At 46.8% G+C, this 12,764-nt stretch overlaps 1 protein-coding gene across 5 annotated transcripts in view; it reads right to left on the bottom strand.

Moving 5' to 3' along the window:
• PHACTR4 (phosphatase and actin regulator 4) overlaps window positions 1-12,764 on the bottom strand; it is a 115,246-nt gene that overhangs the window by 84,929 nt on the left and 17,553 nt on the right. The gene's annotated exons all lie outside the window — the stretch shown is intronic.

The raw sequence follows: 12,764 nt of genomic DNA, 5'->3' as shown, positions 1-12,764 counted from the left end.
TCCTGCAGATGCAAGATGCAAGATCTTTCTGTCCGTCCTTCTCTCTGTCAAACTGACTTTAAAATAAAAATAAATAAATCTTTAAAAAAAAGAAAGACCAACAACTAAGTTTACTGAGGCTGACATCGTGGCACTGCACTCTAAGCCTCCACTCGTGGTGCCTCACCTGCAGGGGTGCTGGTTTGTGTCCCAGCTGTTCTGCTTCCCATCCAGTTCCCTGCTTAGGGCCTAGAAAAGCAGAGGAAGATGGAACAAGTCCTTGGGCACCTGCACTCACATGGGAGATCCAGAAGAAGCTCCTGGTTCCCAGCTTCTGACTGGCCCAGCTCCAGCCATAGTGGCCATTTTGAGAATAAACCAAGAGATGGAACATCTTTCTCTGCATCTCTCCTTCCCTCTGTAAAATCTGCCTTTCAAGTGGCCACAATTACCATAATGACCCCTGTTAGGTCAGAGATGTACAAATTTATGGAAACAGTTAACAGGATATGACAATAAGAATACTACTTTATTCAACTAGGGCAGATCAAGATGCAGAGGGCAGTCATGTCAATAAAAAATATCTTGTTCCTGAGCCTGACACGATAGCCTAGTGGCTGAAGTTCTTGCCTTGCATGCACAGGAACCCATATGGGCGCCAGTTATAATCCCAGCAGCCCTGCTTCCCATCCAGCTCCCTGCTTGTGGCCTGGGAAAGCAGTCAAGGACGGTCCAGGGTCTTGGGTCCCTGCACCTACGTGGCAGACCCAGATGAAGCTCCAGGCTCCTGGATTAAGATTGGCTCAGCTCCAGCCATTGTAGCCACTTGGGGAGTGAATCAATGGATGGAGGATCTTCCTCTCTGTATATCTGACTTTGTAATAAAAATACATAAATCTTTAAAAAAATCTGGTTCCCATGGCATAGTGATTAACACCACGGTTGGGATGCCTGCATCCCGTATCTCAGTATCTGGCTGGTGTTCTGGATCTGTTCCCAATTCCAGCTGCTTGTTAAGGCATAACTTGGGAGACAGCATATGATGGGTCCCGGACACCCGCATGGAAGATGGAACATCTTTTCTCTGTATCTCTCCTGAAGAGCAGCACTTAGTACCAGCTTTGGCTTCAGCCTGGCACAGCCCGGCTCCTGCAAGCATCTCAAGTATAAACCAGAGAAATGGAGCTCTTCTTCTACAGCTAAAAGTAAACTCAGGATCCCACAGTGAGCTTCCACACTGAGGCAACTTTCAGGCTGAATCCAATGTCCAAAGGAGATCAGATGACCCAACAAAGCTACCTGTAACACCAAGTTATAATAATTCCAAGAAAAACCTATAGTTCTGAGAGATTTTCAAAAATAATATTTATTTATTTTCACTGGAAAGTCAGATTTACAGAGATAGAAAGATCTTCCATACACTGGTTCACTCCCCAAGTGGCCACAAAGACCAGAGTTGAGCTGATACCAAAGGCAAGAGCTAGGAGCTGCTTTCAGGACTCCCACATGAGTGCAGGGTCCCAAGGCTTGGGGCCATCTTCCACCGCTTTTCCAGGTCACAAGCAGGGAGCTGGATGGGAAGTAGAGCAGCTGGGACACGAACTGGTGCCCATTTGGGATCCCAGTGTGTGCAAGGTGAGGATTTAGCCACTAGGTCATCATGCTGGGCCCGTGCCGCAGTTCTTGAGTGGGCAACATCACAGAGCTCTTACTTAGTCTCAATGCAAATACACTGGGTATACAAAATAAGAAATTGCTTTATTTATGCTGTTCATTTAGGTAACTATGAACTGGGGAGAAAAAAGAGCACTTTAATGTTTTGAGGCTTGGCTGGCACTGACATCTGGATTCTAGAAGTGTTCATTTTAAGCTTACAAGAATTAGAAAACAAATGCCCTAATACAAAGCTCAGAGGGTCACCATAGGCCTTCCTGGTGGTCCTGGAATGTAAAATTGAGATAGACAAACCTGCAAGTTTGAGCACCTCCTATTGTAGTTGTAGGGCTGTACGGTAAGAGTTACCACACTGGGGAAGGCCAAGCGGAAGGAAACCTCCAAAGCTGCTGCTCTCCACCCCTCACAATAAACACAAAACAAAACATCGTACCTTAGGGATGGAGACAGTGTAACTGCAGAAATCAGGGCTATAAAGAGATGCAGAATTCACGTTTTACTTTAGTCCCTACTGAAACCAGACAAATTTGGGAGGAAAGTAGTAGATTACAGCAAATTCAACCCAATAGTAGCTGCAACTACAGCTATCATGTCAAATGTGTTATTTTTGCTGTGTAACAGATCAGCACAGCTCTAACTGCATGGTAGTCAGCCAACAATTACAAAAATGAACTCTTCATAAATCCTTCTCAAAAAACAGGATCAAAAACAATTTACATCCATATACAATTGTAGCACACATTTAAAGGACTTTGTCATTCTGTCACCCTCTGCAATAATACAGTCCTGAAAGATACAACCAGCTAGATTTCCTGCAAATCATTGTACTGATAACATCATGCTAACTGGACAAGATGAGTGAGAGGTGAAGAGCATACTGGATCAGATACATGTTCTCCAGAGAGTGAGAAAAAACACTAAGACTCAAGTATTCATTCCATCGGTAAGGTTTTTAATATCAGAGGCATAAAACAAAAGCCTCCAGGTAAACCACTGCAATCTGTACATCCCATCAAGAAGAGGGAAGCACAACGTGTGAAAACGTAACCCTGACCTTTAGAGCAGGGTTTTGTGAGTTGCAGAGAACAGGAAAGGACTTTGCCGAGTTTGGTGGTGAGGCAAACAACCTAGCAGACCCAATGGTATGTGGGGGAAACCTGAACAAGCCCCTGCATCTTCAGGGAAAGCCATGCCCACTTGCAGTGGAAAAGGGTGTTATCTGTGAAACACATCTTGGCATGGAGCTGCCATGGTGGCGCTAGTTACTGGGGCTTCCACATCCCTATCAGAGAGCTAGTTCAAGTCCCAGCATCTCTGCATGTTACTGCAGCACTCCTGCTAACGCGCCAAAGAGGCAGCAGAGGATGGCTCAAGCACTTGGCTCCCTGCCACCCATGGGAGACACACAGATGGAGTTCCTGGCTCCTGGTTTCGCCTGACCCAGATCTGGCTGTTGTGGTCCTTTGGGAGTGAACCAGTGAAAAAATACCTGTGTATTTCTGTCCTTTCCTCTCCCGTCACTGTTCTTTAAATAAATAAACAAACAAATCTTAAACACACACACAAACACCTCAACCATCTGGCATACTATCAGGCGTAGTAAATGCAGAAAACTTTATCATATGACACCAGGGACCATTCCTTCACTCAGCATGATCTGTGTTGTGTAAGATCAGCAACACTCCAGCATAAAATAGACATGCTCACGACCAAGCACAAGTGGGACCAGAAGGTATAAGTGTGAGTTGATATCTTAAACCCACCAATCCTTCTCTTAGCATATACAAACCAGAAATGGACAGGGACTGTGCTGCAGCCCCACTCAAGAGAGCAGCACTGGGCCCGGCGGCGTGGCCTAGCGGCTAAAGTCCTCGCCTTGAAAGCCCCGGGATCCCAGATGGGCGCCGGTTCTAATCCCGGCAGCTCCACTTCCCATCCAGCTCCCTGCTTGTGGCCTGGGAAAGCAGTCGAGGACGGCCCAATGCATTGGGACACTGCACCCGCGTGGGAGACCTGGAAGAGGTTCCAGGTTCCCGGCATCGGATCGGCGCACATCGGTCCGTTGCGGCTCACTTGGGGAGTGAATCATCGGACGGAAGATCTTCCTCTCTGTCTCTCCTCCTCTGTGTATATCTAGCTGTAATAAAATGAATAAATCTTTCAAAAAAAAAAAAGAGAGCAGCACTGAGGGGCAGGGAAGGAAAACCTCCCCTAGGGCCCGGCGGCGTGGCCTAGCGGCTAAAGTCCTCGCCTTGAAAAGCCCCGGGATCCCATATGGGCGCCGGTTCTAATCCCGGCAGCTCCACTTCCCATCCAGCTCCCTGCTTGTGGCCTGGGAAAGCAGTCGAGGACGGCCCAATGCATTGGGACACTGCACCCACGTGAGAGACCCGGAAGAGGTTCCAGGTTCCCAGCTTTGGATCGGCGCGCACCGGCCGTTGCGGCTCACTTGGGGAGTGACACATTGGATGGAAGATCTTCCTCTCTGTCTCTCCTCCTCTCTGTATATCTGACTTTGTAATAAACTGAATAAATCTTTAAAAAAAAAAAAAAAAGAAAAAAGAAAACCTCCCCTAACACAGAGTTTTAAGCAGGACACTCGACTGCCCAGCTTATGTGGACAAAGAGATGGCTGAGATCAGAACATAAGCAGATTCATAACAAAATGTCCTAACATGTTATCAGGTTCATGAAAGCAGAAAGACCAGAAATTAAGATTAAAAAGTCTTGGGGAGAGACACAGGACACAGAAGTGGACACCAAGTGTGAAGACCTTGGTATTACATGTTAATGTCCACCATAAACATACATGAAGGAGACAATGAAGTGACACCTAGACAAAATGATTCAGTAATCTTACATTAGCCATCATTTGTCATGACATACACAGAGCACAAAAGGGGTACATGAACTGCACTGTAGTGCTGTATGTTAAGCCACCATTTGATTCCACATCTAAGCAACAGTTCAAGTTCCTACTACTGACAACCTGGTCACGAATTTACAGCCACCAGCTCTACCTCAAAGGAACCTCCAGCTAATTGGTATTAAGACAGTTATTGCAGCAGACCCTGGGGAACCTGTCCATCAATCCATTAGCTGTATCCATTATCTTCTCTAACCTCCCCCAACTCCCCTTTCTCCTTCTAAAAGTCCTCCTGCTAACTTGTCAATTGGGGGAAGTACTTTAAAAAATATGTATTTATTTGAAAGGCAGAGTTACAGACAGGAAGAGATAAACTTTCCAATACAAAAATCTTAAAGTTTTAATCATTTTCATTCGAAAGTCAGATTTACAGACAGAAGGACAGACAAAAAGATCTTCCATTTGCTGGTTCACTCCCCAAGAGGTCACAATGGCCAGAGCTGAGTCAATCCAAAGCTGGGAGCCAGAAGCCTCTTCCAGGTCTCCCTCAAGGGTGCAGGGTCCCAAGGCTTTGGGCCATCCACAAGCCACAAGCAAGGACCTGGATGGGAAGTGGAGCAGCTGGGACAGACTGGTACATACATGAAATCCTGGTGCTTGAAGGGAGGAGGATTAGCCAACTGAACCACTACACTGGGTGAGCCCCAGGACTAGATAATGTTCTATGTGCAGGTTTACCATTCCTGCCCTCAGGGCTATAGTAAATACACAAAGGCATTACTATTTTGGCAGAAGTAAATGAATCCGATTACCAGGAAGTAAGGCTGCCAGGGCAGGCATCTGGTGCAGTGATTAAGTCATGACTTGGGATGCCTATATCTTTCATCAGTGTTTGGTAGTAGCAACGGTTCAAGTACTTCTGTCCCTGTCACATGGGAGACCAGGACTGAGTTTCCATCTCCAGGCTCCGGACTGGCGCAGCACTGGTGGCAGTGAGCATTTGCAGAAGGAACCAATGGATGAAACATTTATGTTTCTGTCTCTCTTTCAAATACAATGAAAATGAACATTTTGTTTTAAAAGGTAGGGCTGTTGTTTCATACCGGAGCAATGAGGACCACACTTGATATGCTTGGGACCCCATTGATGCACCTGAGCACCTACTAACACTCTCTTCCCCACTTCTGGGAGTTCAGTCAACTGGGAAAGCCTAGCCTGAAGAGCACAGTGGTTTAACTCCTTCAGGAATAAGACTCTGGGCCAATCCAGTAAGTAAACCTCTATGACTAACCACATGGGGGACGCTGCACCCGCGTGGAAGACCTGGAAGAAATTCCTGGCTTCTGACTTTGGATTGGCTCACCTCCAGTTGCTGCAGCCACTTGGGGAGTAAACCAGGGGACAGAAGATCTTTTTCTCTCTGTATATCTGCCTTTCCAATAAAAACTAAAATAAAAAATAGTAACAAAAAACAAAAGGGAGAGCACAGCTAGCACAATGGCTCAACTGGCTAATCCTCTGCCTACAAATGCTGGCATCACCTATGGGCACTAGTTCATGTTGCAGCTGCTCAACTTCCCATCCAGCTCCCTGCTTGTGGCCTGGGAAAGCGTTGGAAGACAGCCCCAAAACCTTGGGACCCTGCACCCACATGGGAGATTCAGAGGAGGCTCCTGCCTTCTGGCTTTGGACTGACTCAGCTCCAAACACTGTGGACATCTGGGGAGTGAATCAGCAGATGGAAGATCTGTCTCTCCTCTCTGTGTCAATCTGCCTTTTGCATATAAATAAGTCTTTAAAAAAAAAGATCCCCAACATTATTCGCCTTCAGAAAAATGCAAATGAAAATAACAATGAGATCATACTTCATACTCTTTAAGATAGGATGTAAAATGTTACAGCAAATTTGGAAGAGAGTTCTGCAATTCCTCAGAAAAGTAAACACAACAATTATACTGCCGGGTAATATAGCAGGAAGCTGAGTAGAGGAAGCAAATCAGGCATTCGGATACAGCAGCTTCACCTGTCACATGGCAAAGCTTGTCTACAGAGGGCTTTAACAAGCTCTGCTGGGGGCCCACTGAGTTGGCTCACTAGCTATAGCCTTGCCTTGCATGCACCTGGGATTCACATCCTGGCTGCTCCACTTCCCATCCAGCTCCCTGCTTGTGGCCTGGGAAAGCAGTAGAGGATGGTCCAAAACCTTGGGATCCTGCACCCCTGAGGGAGATGTGGAAGAAGCTCCTGGCTTTGGACTGGCTCAGCTTTGGCCACTGTAGCCACTTGGCAAATAAACCTGTGGGCAGAAGGACTTTCTTTCTGCCTCTCTTTCTCTCTGTAAATCTGCCTTTCAAATAAAAAATAAATCTTAAGAAGCTCTGATGGGGGTGCTGTGTTGTGGCAGTTGAGGCTGCCTCCCACAGCGCTGGCATCCGTACAGGACACCAGTCTGGGTCCTAGTGGCTCCACTTCCAGTCTGGTTCTCTGCTGCTGCGCTGAGAAGGTGGAAGAGGTTGGCGCAGATGCTTGCACTGGTGCACAGGCTCCTGGCTTCAAACCAGCACAGCTCCGGCCCTTGTGGCCTGCAACTCTGCCTTTCAGATAAAAAAAAAAAGGATTTATCTAAGATTTAAAGTCAGATTCACAGAGAGAAGGAGATACAGAAAAATATGGTTCATCCATTGGTTCACTCCCCAAGTGGCTGCAACAGCTGGGGCTGGAGTTGGGCTAATTCGAAGCCAGGAGCCTCCTCCGGGTCTCCCTCATGGGTAAAGGGTCCCAAAACCTTGGGCCCTTTCCCAGGCTACAGGAAGGGAGCTGGAAGGGAAGTGAAGCTGCCAGGATACAAACAGGTGCCCATTATGGGATCCTGGCGCATGCAAGGCGAGAACTTTAACCACTAGGCTACCGCGATGGGACCACATAAATAAATTTTTAGGTTTTTTGTAAAAAGTTCTGACACATGAGCATTCCTGGTAATCTGAACACACTCCCCTGCGCAGACCCAGGCAGAAGGCCCCAAAGGCTGTAATCACTTTCCTCTGCTTGATCTTGAAATATTGCAAGAAGCAATAACTAAAGCAAAGTTGTAAACCGGCTGCCAGAAACTGGAGGTGTGTACACACACACACACATATCCCTGGCACTCTGGGAAACGTACTTATCCAAGACACTTAAAGAAATCTTTGTCTAATTATTGTAATACTAACCTCTATGCTGTGGGTTAAGGAGTTGATTAGCGCTGGCTCGGCTGGGCAGGAACAGGAACTTGGCTTGTAGCTAAAAACACCTAGATTAATTGGACTCATCTGTATCCAATATCCTGGCTAAATTGGGACTTGGGGAGGAAGAGTATATAAGGAGGGGTGAAGGAGCCATAAACAGACTTCGCAGAGACTTCCACCATCACTGGTCTCCTGTCGGTGCTTCATCCCCAGACCCTCTCCCTGACCACCTGTCCATGTTAGGCTCTGCTAGTCGGAGCACCTCTAGGCCACCCAAGCAGAGACTTCGGCAGCTACACATGACAAATGCAGGATTTACAAGTTTACTCCAGGGAGGTCAATGAGCAAAGAAGAAGAAATACCCACAGGAGGGAGGGAGGGAATTTGGTTTCCAGAACTGCTGCACTATCTATTTCATTTTGTAAAAATCAACTCATTTTTTGAGGTTGGGGACTGACTAAACAGTTGAGCTGGCACAGGGAGCCGGCTGGGCCTGGCCACCACACCAGCACCAGCTTTCATGGTACCCATGAAAATCAGGCCCTCGGCCTGAGGACCTCCAGGGGGATTTCTTAGGGGGCCCCCTCACTAGACCACTATACTCAACCCCCAACCTCAGGGAAAATACCACAGACATGTGGTTGGATCACGGAGCACATATTGCAGAACTGGGCCGGCCCAGTTACTGACTCCTATGCAAGAATAGAGAATATACTCAGATGCACACGAAAGACCAGACAGCAGGCTCATCTAAGACAACAGAGGGCCCAGCACGGTAGCCTAGTGCGAAAGTCCTCATCTTGCACACGCCCAATCCCACGTGGGCACTGGTTGGTATCCCGACTGCTCCGCTTCCCATCCAGCTCCCTCTGGCCTGGGAAAGCAGTTGAAGGTGACGCAAGGCTTTGGGACCCTGCACCCAAGTTGGAAGACCATAAGAGGTTCGGGCCCCCTGGCTTCAGATCATCTTGGCTCCAGCCAGTGAGGTCACATGGGGAGTGAACCAGCAGATGGAAGATCTTTTCTCTGTAAATCTGACTTTCCAATAAAAAATAAAAATCTTAAACAAACAAACAAACAAAACACAACAGAAGACTCAGAGTGCTTCATCAAAGAGCAGAAAAAAGGCAGGCTGAACACTCCAGGCCAGGTTTACAGCAAGCACCTAGGACTGTGAACTCACTGAGGTAGACATTGAGGCTAATAGGCCAAGGAAAGATTCTCTCACCTCTGGTGCAATTTCTCAGAACAATCAAGACCACTAAAGCAAAACCCTCTGAGCACTCCTCCCCTACTCTGGGGTCGCTAGGAGGCATCAAAAGACCATTTCCATCCCCTGGCACTGATGTGGCCTGACAACAAGCAGTGTACCTTCTCCCACTCCTCCCCACCGCTGTGGACATAGGAGGGAAAATGGAAACATTTATCTCACCCACCTGCATCCTCTCCTTTCCACATGGGTGGCTAACAGGCCCATATGGGTCTGTAATCCCCTTACCTTTGTAAAAAATATAAAAATAAAACAAAAACGGGGGGGAGGGCTCCATGGCTCAACAGGCTAATCCTCCATCTGCAAACCCTGGTTGCTCCACTTCCCATCCAGCTCCCTGCTTGTGGCCTGGGAAAGCAGCAGAGGATGGCTCAAAGCCTTGGGACCCTGCACCCACGTGGGAGACTTGCAGGAAGTTCCTGGCTCCTGTCTTCAGAATGATGCAGCACCGGCCATTGCGGTCACTTGGGAAGTGTCATCGGATGGAAGATCTTCCTCTCTGTCTCTTCCTCTCTGTGTATCTGACCTTATAATAAAAATAAAAAAATCTTAAAAAAAAAGAAATCTGGGCCCGGCGGCGTGGCCTAGCAGCTAAAGTCCTCGCCTTGAAAGCCCCGGGATCCCAGATGCGCGCTGGCTCTAATCCCAGCAGCTCCACTTCCCATCCAGCTCCCTGCTTGTGGCCTGGGAAAGCAGTCGAGGACGGCCCAATGCTTTGGGACCCTGCACCCATGTGGGAGACCCGGAACAGGTTCCTGGTTCCTGGCTTCGGATCAGTGTGCACCGGCTGTTGCAGCTCACTTGGGAAGTGAACCATCGGCTGGAAGATCTTCCTCTCTGTCTCTCCTCCTCTCTGTATATCTGACTTTGTAATAAAATAAATAAATCTTTTTTAAAAAAAGAAATCTAATAATGTATACATGCATGTCATGCTTAAAAAACAAAACAAAACTTGGACAATGCTGTAAAGCCACTGCCTGTGGCACTGGAATCCTACACGGGCACCTCTTCAAGTCCTGGCTGTTCCACTTCCAATCTAGCTCCTGGGTAGCACAGCTAGGAAAGCAGCTGAAGATGACCCAAGTGGTCAGGCTCCTGTGTCCATGGGGCAGACCTGGAGCAGTCCAGCTCTGGCCACTGCGGCTATCTGGGGAGTGAATAAACGGATGAAAGATCTTTCTGTTTCTCTCTATAACTCTGCCTGCCAAATAAATTTTAAAACACACACACACCCCTCCTAATTCCTTACTCCCAATTTGTTACTCCCCCAGTCTGAACTATTCAATGAGTAGGACAACAGATATAAGGCCCTTAAAAGATGGCTGCTGCCCGCATCTCCCACATGGGAGCAAGAGCCTAAGTACCAGGCCTCTCTCTGCTGCTTCCCAGGGATCCTGACTGGATGTGGGGCAGCCAGGACTCAAGACTGGCAACCATGAAGGGTGGAGGTGATAGCTTAACTTGATATGCCACAACATTAGATCCTGGTCATGTTTTTATTCTTAATCTGAGTGTTGGTACACAAATAGCCACTTCAGCAGTATATAAAATAAATGATTATATACAAAGCATAGATGCAGTTTTTAAAAAACAGAAGTTAAATCAATAGTCATTTTAATAAACTTCAATCTTTTTCTTTATAGTTGTTTCTGGCTTAAAAATTCTTTACAAAACCTGAGATGAAGAGGGCATTTTCTTGTCTTTCTATATACATTAAAATGTTACCTTTCACATTTAGGTCACTAGTGCAACTGAAGCTAATTTTTGTGTATGGAATTAATGGGGATCCTTTTTTTTTCTCATATGGCTAACAAATGATCTCAGAACATTACTGAATAATTCATCCTTTCTCCACTGACCTGTAATGCCACCTTTGTCACATATCCAAGTTTCACTGGTCTGTTTCTCAGTACCTTAGTCAATTCTGCAAGTGTAATTTTTTTATCCCTGGACCAAAAAGACGTGTCTAAAAATCACAGCTTAAAATCAGACTAAGAGAAGTTGCTCAGCTTGTCTCCGGAGCCTCGGCTCCTCCATACACGTACACATTTTAGAATCTTGGAATGCTGATTGGAATTACAACCTAAAACTCAAGCACAGGACAATGATCATCTTTATAACACCGAGCCCTCCTACCCACAGATATGGTATGTCTCTCCCATTTATTTAATTCTTTACTATTTCCCTGCTCTGATCATCTTTGTATTTTAAATAAAGTTTTTAGAGAACCAGAGTGACCTAACAGATGTTGTGATGAAGAAGCACATTCTGGGCCTGGTGCAGTAGCCTAGGGGCTACTTGTCTTGCACATGCTGGGATTCTATATAGGTGCCAGTTCATGTCCCAGTGGTCCCATTTCCCATCCAGCTCCCTGCTTGTGGCCTGGGAAAGCAGTTCAGGACGGCCAAAGCCTTGGGAACCTGTACCGTGTGGGAGACCCACAGGAGACTCCTGGCTCCTGGCTTTGGATTGACTCAGTTCCGGCCATCTTGGGGAGCGAATTAACATGTAAGATCTTCCTCTCTGTCTCTCCTCCTCTCTGTATATCTGACTTTACAATAAAAGTAAATAAATTTTCAAAAAAAAATACATTCCATTCTACCATATTTTTCATTTTTCTCCTCTCTGCCTTATGTTCCACTGATTTTTCCTTATTTCTAGTTCTAATTTCTATTTATCCTATTTTCATTATCTGTGCTCTTTCTTTTTAAAATATTTTATTTATTTTACTTTAGAGAGTTAGAAAGAGAGAGAGACACACGCACACAGAGATCTTCCATCTGCTGATACAATCCCCAATGGCTATAATGGCCAGAGCTGGGCTGGTCCGAAGTCAGGAGCCAGGAGCCAGGAGCTGCTTCTGGGTCTCCCATGTGGGTACAGGGGCCCAAGGACTTGAGATATCTTCTGCTGCTGTCCATAAGTAGGGAGCTGGGTTGGAAGTGCAGCACCTAAGACTCAAATAGGCACTCATATGAGATGCCAGAGTTACAGGCAGAAGCGTGGCCTACTAAGTCATGGTGCCAGCCCCTCTATTTCTGTTATTATGTTGTTACCCAAAAAGTTGAGATGACTATTTTACCTAAAGACTAAAGTTACTATCTTCAGTCTCCTTATATGTAGCTTTACTCCAAACCCCAGTTCTGCGCCAGACTGAAGGAACAGACAGCAGCAGACCAACCACATGGACAAAAGGAGCCCAAGGGCTTGGGCCATCATCTGCTGTCTCCCAGGCTCATGAGCAGGAAGCTGAATCAACCAGAGCAATGGGGATGCAAACAGGCACTGGACACAGATCATGGCCTGCCCACAGGGTGGTAGCTTAATGCCTGCCTCCAAAACCAACCTTTTAATCCAGGCAGCATGACTCCTGAGCTTGATAGTAAATCCACGGATGTGAGCTGCGAGGTTTTCTTTTCTATTAGGCAAAACAGTGGAAGAACTTGCTTGTGCATGAAAGTCACATTTTTTTTAAGATTTATTTATTTTTATTGGAAAGACAGATACACAGAGAGGAGGAGAGACAGAGAAAAAGATCTTCTGTCCGATGATTCACTCCCCAAGTGGCCGCAACGGCCAGTGCTGTGCCGATCCGAACCCAGGAACCAGGAACCTCTTCCAGGTATCCCACACATAGGTGCAGGGTCCCAAGGCTTTTGGCCATCCTCGAATGCTTTTTCCAGGCCACAAGCAGGGAGCTGGATGGGAAGTAGAGCTGCTGGGATTAGAACCGGCGCCCACATGGGATCCT

The sequence above is a fragment of the Ochotona princeps genome, chromosome 2 (assembly GCF_030435755.1).
Source record: "Ochotona princeps isolate mOchPri1 chromosome 2, mOchPri1.hap1, whole genome shotgun sequence".
Classification (NCBI taxonomy): Eukaryota; Metazoa; Chordata; class Mammalia; order Lagomorpha; family Ochotonidae; genus Ochotona; species Ochotona princeps.
Note: the sequence above shows the minus strand (reverse complement) of the source record. Positions and strands in the feature narration are given on the sequence as shown.